The following is a 9,030-nucleotide window of genomic DNA, read 5'->3' on the forward strand; positions in this document are numbered from 1 at the left end:
TTTATGGTTTCCTTTGCTTTGCAAAAGCTTTTAAGTTTCATTAGATCCCATTTGCTTATTTTTGTTTTTATTTTCATTTCTCTAGGAGGTGGTTCAAAAAGGAGCTTACTGTGATTTATGTCATAGAGTATTCTGCCTATGTTTTCCTCTAAGAGTTTTATAGTGCCTGGCCTTAAAGACCTTAAAGACAATTAGGTCTTTAATACATTTTGAGTTTATTTTTGTGTATGGTGTTAGGGAGTGCTAATTTCATTCTTTTACATGTAGCTGTCCAGTTTTCCCAGCACCACTTATTGAAGAGGCTGTCTTTTCTGCACTGTATATTCTTGCCTCCTTTATCAAAAAAAAGGTGACCATATGTGTGTGGGTTTATCTCTGGGCTTTCTATCCTGTTCCATTGATCTATATTTCTGTTTTTGGGCCAGTACCATACTGTCTTGATTACTTTAGCTTTGTAGTATAGTCTGAAGTCCAGGAGCCTGATTCCTCCAGCTCCATTTTTTGTTCTTAGGATTGCTTTGGCTATTCGGGGTCTTTTGTGTTTCCAAACAACTTGTGAAATTTTTTGTTCTAGCTCTGTGAAAAATGCGAGTGGTAGTTTGATAGGGATTGCATTGGAATCTATAGATTGCTTTGGGTAGTATAGTCATTTTCACAATGTTGATTCTTCCAATCCAAGAACATGGTATATCTCTCCATCTGTTTGTATCATCTTTAATTTCTTTCATCAGTGTCTTATAGTTTTCTGCATACAGGTCTTTTGTCTCCTTAGGTAGGTTTATTCCTAGGTATTTTATTCTTTTTGTTGCAATGGTAAATGGGAGTGTTTCCTTAATTTCACTTTCAGATTTTTCATCATTAGTGTATCGGAATGCAAGAGATTTCTGTGCATTAATTTTGTATCCTGCTACTTTACCAAATTCATTGATTAGCTCTAGTAGTTTTCTGGTGTCATCCTTAGGATTCTCTATGTATAGTATCATGTCATCTGCAAACAGTGACAGCTTTACTTCTTCTTTTCTGATTTGGATTCCTTTTTCTTCTCTGATTGCTGTGGCTAACACTTCCAAAACTATGTTGAATAATACTGGTGACAGTGGACAACTTTGTCTTGTTCCTGATCTTAGAGGAAATGGTTTCAGTTTTTCACCATTAAGAACGTTGGCTGTGGGTTTCTCATATATGGCCTTTATTATGTTGAGGTAAGTTCCCTCTATGCCTACTTTCTGGAGAGTTTTTATCATGGATAGGTGTTGAGTTTTGTCAAAAGCTTTTTCTGCATCTACTGAGATGATCATATGGTTTTTCTCCTTCAATTTGTTAATATGGTTTATCACAATGATTGATTTGCATATATTGAAGAATCCTTGCATTCCTGGGATAAACCTCACTTGGTCATGGTGTATGATCCTTTTAATGTGCTTCTGGATTCTGTTTGCTAGTATTCTGTTGAGGATTTTTGCATCTATGTTCATCAGTGATATTAGCCTATACTTTTCTTTCTTTGTGATATCTTTGTCTCGTTTTGGTATCAGGGTGATGGTGGCCTCGTAGAATGTGTTTGGGAGTGTTCCTCCCTCTGCTATATTTTGGAAGAGTTTGAGAAGGATAGGTGTTAGCTCTTCTCTAAATGTTTGATAGAATTCGCCTGTGAAGCCATCTGGTCCTGGGCTTTTGTTTGTTGGAAGATGTTTAATCACAGTCTCAATTTCAGTGCTTGTGATTGGTCTGTTTATAGTATCTATTTCTTCTTGGTTCAGTCTCGGAAGGTTGTGCTTTTCTAAGAATTTGTCCATTTCTTCCAGGTTGTCCATTTTATTGGCCTAGAGTTGCTTGTAGTAATCTCTCATGATCCTTTGTATTTCTGCAGTGTCAGTTGTTACTTCTTTTTCATTTCTAATTCTATTGATTTGAGTCTTCTCCCTTTTTTTCTTGTTGAGTCTGACTAATGGTTTATCAATTTTATCTTCTCAAAGAAACAGCTTTTCGTTTTATTGATCTTTGCTATGGTTTCCTTCATTTCTTTTTCATTTATTTCTGATCTGATCTTTATGATTTCTTTTCTTCTGCTAACTTTGGGGTTTTTTTGTTCTTCTTTCTCTAGTTCCTTTAGGTGTAAGGTTAGGTTGTTTATTTGAGATGTTTCTTGTTTCTTGAGGTAGGATTGTATTGCTATAAGCTTCCCTCTTAGAACTGCTTTTGCTGCATCCCATAGGTTTTGGGTCATCGTGTTTTCATTGTCATTTGTTTCTAGGAATTTTTTGATTTCCTCTTTGATTTATTCAGTGATCTCTTGGTTATTGAGTAGTGTATTGTTTAGCCTCCATGTGTTTGTATTTTTTACAGACTTTTTCCTGTAATTGGTATCTAGTCTCATAGCATTGTGGTCAGAAAAGATACTTGATACGATTTCAATTTTCTTAAATTTACCAAACCTTGATTTGTGACTCAAGATATGATCTATCCTGGAGAATATTCCATGAGCACTTGAGAAGAAAGTGTATTCTGTTGTTTTTGGATGGAATATCCTATAAATATCAATTAAGTCCATCTTGTTTAATGTATAATTTAAAGCTTGTGTTTCCTTATTTATTTTCATTTTGGATGATCTGTCCATTGGTGAAAGTGGGGTGTTAAAGTCCCCTACTATGATTGTGTTACTGTCGATTTCCCCTTTTATGGCTGTTAGCATTTGCCTTATGCATTGAGGTGCTCCTCGGTTGGGTGCATTAATGTTTACAATTGTTCTATCTTCTTCTTGGATTGATCCCTTGATCATTATGTAGTGTCCTTCTTTGTCTCTTGTAATAGTCTTTATTTTAAAGTCTATTTTGTCTGATATGAGAATTGCTACTCCAGCTTTCTTTTGATTTCCATTTGCATGGAATATCTTTTTCCATCCCCTCACTTTCAGTCTGTATGTGTCCCTGGGTCTGAATTGGGTCTCTTGTAGGCAGCATATCTATGGGTCTTGTTTTTGTATCCATTCAGCCAGTCTATGTCTTTTGGTTGGAGCATTTAATCCATTTACATTTAAGGTAGTTATCGATATGTATGTTTCTATTACCATTTTCTTAATTGTTTTGCTTTTGTTTTTGTAGGTCTTTTCCTTCTCGTGTATTTCATGCCTAGAGAAGTTCGTTTAGCATTTGTTGTAAAGCTGGTTTGGTGGTGCTGAATATTCCTAGCTTTTGCTTGTCTGTAAAGGTTTTAATTTCTCCATCAAATCTGAATCAGATCCTTTCTGGGTAGAGTAATCTTGGTTGTAGGTTTTTCCCTTTCATCACTTTAAATATGTCCTGCCACTCCCTTCTGGCTTGCAGAGTTTCTGCTGAAAGATCAGCTGTTAACCTTATGGGGATTCCCTTGTATGTTATTTGTTGTTTTTCCCTTGTTACTTTTAATATTTTTCTTTGTATTTAATTTCTGATAGTTTGATTAATATGTGTCTTGGCATGTTTCTCCTTGGATTTATCCTGTATGGGACTCTCTGTGCTTCCTGGACTTGATTGATTATTTCCTTTCCCATATTAGGGAAGTTTTCAACTATAATCTCTTCAAATATTTTTTCAGTCCCTTTCTTTTTCTCTTCTTCTTATGGGACCTGTATAATTTGAATGTTGGTGCATTTAATGTTGTCCCAGAAGTCTCTGAGACTGTCCTCAATTCTTTTCATTCTTTTTTCTTTGTTCTACTTTGTGGTAGTTTTTTCCACTATTTTATCTTCCAGGTCACTTATCTGTTCTTCTGCCTCAGTTATTCTGCTATTGATTCCTTCTAGAGAATTTTAAATTTCATTTATTGTGTTGTTCATCACTGTTTGTTTGCTCTTTAGATCTTCTATGTCCTTGTTAAATGTTTCTTGTATTTTCTCCATTCTATTTCCAAGATTTTGGATCATCTTTACTATCATTACTCTGAATTCTTTTTCAGGTAGACTGCCTATTTCCTCCTCATTTGTTTGGTCTGGTGGGTTTTTGCCTTGCTCCTTCATCTGCTGTGTGTTTCTCTGTCTTCTCATTTTGTTTCATTTACTGTGTTTGGGGTCTCCTTTTCTCAGGCTGCAAGTTCGTGGTTCCCATTGTTTTTGGTGTCTGCCCCCAGTGGCTAAGGTTGGTTCAGTGGGTTATGTAGGCTTCCTGGTGGAGGGGACCAGTGCCTGTGTTCTGGTGGATGAGGCTGGATCTTGTATTTCTGGTGGGCAGGACTGCGTCAGGTGGTGTGTTTTGGGGTGTCTGTGACCTTATTATGATTTTAGGCAGCCTCTCTGCTAATGGGTGTGGTTGTGTTCCTATCTTGTTAGTTGTTTCTCATAGGGTGTCCATCACTGTAGCTTGCTGGTCGTTGAGTGGAGCTGGGTCTTAGTGTTGAGATGGAGATCTCTGGGAGAGCTTTCGCCGTTTGATATTACATGGAGCCAGTGGTGGATATTACGTGGTCTCTGGTGGACCACTGTCCTGAATTCGGCTCTCCCACCTCAGAGGCACAGGCCTGACACCCAGCCGGAGTACCAAGACCCTGTCAACCACACGGCTCAGAAGAAAAGGGAGAAAAACGAAAGAAAGAAAGAAGGAAAGAAAGAAAGAAAGGAAGAAAGAAGGAAACAAAGAAAGAAAGAAAGGAAGAAAGGAAGAAAGGAAGGAAGGAAGGAAGGAAGAGAGAAAGAAACTAAAATAAAGTTATTAAAATAAAAGTAAATTATTAAAAATAAAAACAATTAAAAAGTAGTAAAAAAAAGAAAGAAGAGAGCAACCAAACCAGAAATCAAATCCACCAATGAAAACAAATGGTAAAAATTATACTAAAAAAAAAAAAAAAAGAAAAATAGACAGACAGAACCCTAGGACAAATGGTAAAAGCAAATCTATACAGACAAAATCACACAAAGAAGCATACACATACACACTCATAAAAAGAGAAATATATATATATATAAATATATATTTTTAAAAAAGAGAGCAACCAAATCAATAAACAAATCTACCAATGATAATAAACTCTAAATACTAAACTAAGATAAACATAAACCAGAAACAAATATGATGCAGAAAGCAAACCCCAAGTGTACTGTTTCTCCCAAAGTCCACCGCCTCAATTTTGGGATGATTCCTTGTCTCTTCAGGTATTCCACAGACGCAGGGTACATCAAGTTGATTGTGGAGATTTAATCTGCTTCTCCTGAGGCTGCTGGGAGAAATTTCCCTTTCTCTTCTTTGTTCACACAGCTCCTGGGGTTCAGCTTTGGATTTGGCCCCGCCTCTGCGTGTATGTAGCCTGAGGGCATCTGTTCTTCGCTCAGACAGGACAAGGTTAAAGGAGCAGCTGATTAGGGGGCTCTGGCTCACTCAGGCCGGGGGGAAGGAGGGGTACGGAGCGCGGGGCGAGCCTGCGGCGGCAGAGGCCAGCGAGACGTTGCACCAGCCTGAGGTGCGCGGTGTGTTCTCCCAGGGAAGTTGTCCCTGGATCACGGGACCCTGGCAGTGGCGGGCTGCACAGGCTCCCAGGAGGGGAGGTGTGGATAGTGACCTGTGCTCGCACACAGGCTTCTTGCTGGCTGCAGCAGCAGCCTTAGCGTTTCATGCCCGTCTCTGGTGTCCACACTGATAGCCGTGGCTTGCGCCCATCTCTGGAGCTCGTTTAGGCGGTCCTCTGAATCCCCTCTCCTCATGCACCCTGAATCAACAGTCTCTTGCCTCTTAGGCAGGTCCAGACTTTTTCCTGGACTCCCTCCCGGCTAGCTATGGTGCACTAGCCCCTTCAGGCTGTGTTCACGCAGCCAACCCCAGTCCTCTCCCTGGGATCTGACTGAAGCCCGAGCCTCAGCTCCCAGCCCCTGCCCACCCTGGGGGGTGAGCAGACAAGCTTCTCAGGCTGGTGAGTGCTGGCCGGCACCGATCCTCTGTGCGGGAATCTCTCCGCTTTGCCCTCTGCACCCCTGTTGCTGTGCTCTCCTCCGTGGCTCTGAAGCTTCCCCCCTGCCCAGCCCCCATCTCCACCAGTGAAGGGCCTTCCTAGTGTGTGGAAACTTTTCCTCCTTCACAGCCCCCTCCCAGAGGTGCAGGTCCTGTCCGTATTCTTTTGTCTCTGTTTTTTCCTTTTTCTTTTGCCCTACCCAGGGACGTGGGGAGTTTCTTGCCTTTTGGGAGGTCTGAGGTCTTCTGCCAGCATTCAGTAGGTGTTCTGTAGGAGTTGTTCCACATGTAGATGTAGTTCTGATGTATTTGTGGGGAGGAAGGTGATCTCCACGACTTACTCCTCCGCCTCTTGAAGGTCTCTTCCTCCTTACTTTTAACTGTGACTTCTGCATCTCTCCCCTGGGGCTTTTTCTTCTCTTTATCCTTTAGATATTGGTGTTCCTCAGGACTTTATCTTTGGCTTTATCTTTTCATTCTTCACTTGCATGATTATTTTTTACTACCTCCAAATATCTATGACTCACTAGGCTGTAAACTCCATGAAAACAAAGCCTGGGTCTGTCTTGTTCTGAATTCTACCCCACTGCCTAGCACATAGTCAGCATTTTCCTGCACCTGTGCCCCAAGCACCAGCCCTATATCCTAGTTGCATCATGTGCCGGCTGTGCAACCTTGAGTAAGTTAAGGCATCTGTACCACAGTTTCCTAATGTTTATAATGGGGAGAGTAGTAATACCTACCTCAGAAGTTTGAGAGTTACATAAATTAATAGAGGTAAGGCACTGAGAATATTGCAAGGCATGTAGCAAGCACTGTAAAATTTTAGGTGTTGTTACATATCTAACTTATACTAGCCAATTCCTTCCTGCCTTTACATGGCCACACCAAATTCGATATCTTTGCATATTTTATTCTCTCCATGTGGAATTTCAATAATTCATTTTAAGACACTTTTTTTTGGTTAGGATTTTGCTTTCTGTATAAAAGAGGGATCAGAGAGGAAAAGCACTTCGAAAATCCACTTTTGGGGAAAAGAGAACAGTGGAAAATGGTATTTCAACTTAAGGCATTTAGAAGGCATGTAATAAATGTCACTTTCCTTTCAAATGTAAAGGAATAGATATTGTTAAACATACGGCTCAGGTTTCTCCTTTGTAAAATCTTCACTAACTTCACCACTAGACAAACTTAATATATACCATGTCCATACTTATAAAGTAGCTATATCAAACTGTATTGTATTTGTTTATTTTAAATCTTCCCTAATTCTTAAAGATAATAATGAATCACACGTTATAGGGGTTTTGAAAACAGAACCTCAGAGAGTTAAGCAAATATATATCCAACAAATGTTTATTGAATCTTAATGCCAGAATAAGATCCATTTTACTAATTTATTCAAAACCTAGGAGTGACCCCCTCCCCACTTCCTATAATCCTGATATCTTATTCTAACATTCAAGATGCTCCACAAAATTCATTTGTCCAAACTTTTCTCTCTTCTTTCAATGAAACTTCTCCACACTATCAAACTACACTTGGGAACTCCAACCTATCTTCAACTTTTCCCCTTCCATGCTTTTTGTCACCTCGGTTTCCTTTCTGCTTATAGAGTATATTAAAAAAAAAAAAAAAGACAATGGACCAAAAATGGAGTCACTTATGCTAAGCCCCATGTCAACAAACCAAGATTCTTAATTGTTTCAGTTCTCCCAGAAATGGAACCTTTAACCAGTCAATCAGGAAACACCTGATCAGCACTTGTTAGGTAATGTGCCCAGTAGTGCCCTGCTATCCGGTAAACAAAAGTAACTTTGCAATAACCAACACCTTTTTTTGCCTAGTATCACTTCCTTGTTTTCACTCCCTTCTGCCTATAAAAGCCTTTCATTTTGTAGAGCTCCTCAGAGCTCCTTTCTATCTGCTAGATTGGATGCTTCCTGATTCAAATCAAGTTTTGTTCAAATACACTCTTAAAACGTTTAATATGCCTCAGTTTACCTTTTAACATGTATTTCATATATAGTCTTAAAGTGCTGGTTACAACCTGGTAGCTCATAAACCAAATTAGACTCACAGACAAGTTCAGTTTCATTTGTAGTTAAATTTTTTTTTCTTAATTATATGTCACTATTCAACAGTTAGGAGCTTTCATGTTAAAACCTAGTGCCAGATTTTCTGTGAAAGCTGAAAGGTTAAGCAGACTTAAGTTGTTGCAATATAGGAGTTGGCTAAAACTGAGTAGAGGCTGCCCTCCTTGGATGGGGCTGGTCTAATGTCACCCCAGTCTGCACTACCTCTGTCAGTATTTGACCTTCTGATGCTTGATTTAAGAATTAGAACAAGTTCCAAATAGTCCTGTTTTCCTAGATCCCTGGGGCCCCCTAATCTCAATCACATTTTAGTCCAAAACACCTATTATTTATATCCTTCATCTGCAATTAATCACATGTTACTTTATAGAAACTCTCATATTATTATTTTGATGTTACAGAGGGCTTAGATAAAGAGGCTTTGAGGCAAAGCAGAGGGCACTCAAAAAACTTTACAGGGTGACAATGATAATTATTGGTTATTCATTCAACAAATATTTGTTCTGCTCCTGGTTTGGGGTTTTCCAGACCACCAAGACAATATTCCTGATGCAGTGCCAGGCACCAAGATAAGCAATTCTCATACATGATCCCATTTAACTCTTTGCAACAATGCTATGAAGTAGATTCCCATTTTACAAATGAGGAAGCAGGAGCAGACCAGACTTCTAAACCAAGTATGTTTCACTCCGAATCTTGTTGTCTAGTCTTTTGAATTACTGGATAAATTCATCCTTATTATCACTGCCATGGTCCAGAATCTACTTCTTGGCTTCGAAGGTCAAGAAGCTTGATTTCTCTCACTGCAACCTGAGATGATCAGCTGACAAAGACTAGCTCATAGGAACTAAACCCTCAAGGGACTTATGTCTTGATCAAAATGTCACCTTATTGTTTTACAAGTGAGACATTCATGTTAGCAAGTCAATACATTCTTTTTTTTAAATCTTCGACGCTTCAGAAGGGAACTCACAACTGAAAGTGGCTTAGGTAAGCAAGGCATCAGTGCAGAATAAATTAAT

Source organism: Eschrichtius robustus, chromosome 1 (genome assembly GCF_028021215.1).
Source record: "Eschrichtius robustus isolate mEscRob2 chromosome 1, mEscRob2.pri, whole genome shotgun sequence".
In the NCBI taxonomy this organism is placed as follows: Eukaryota; Metazoa; Chordata; class Mammalia; order Artiodactyla; family Eschrichtiidae; genus Eschrichtius; species Eschrichtius robustus.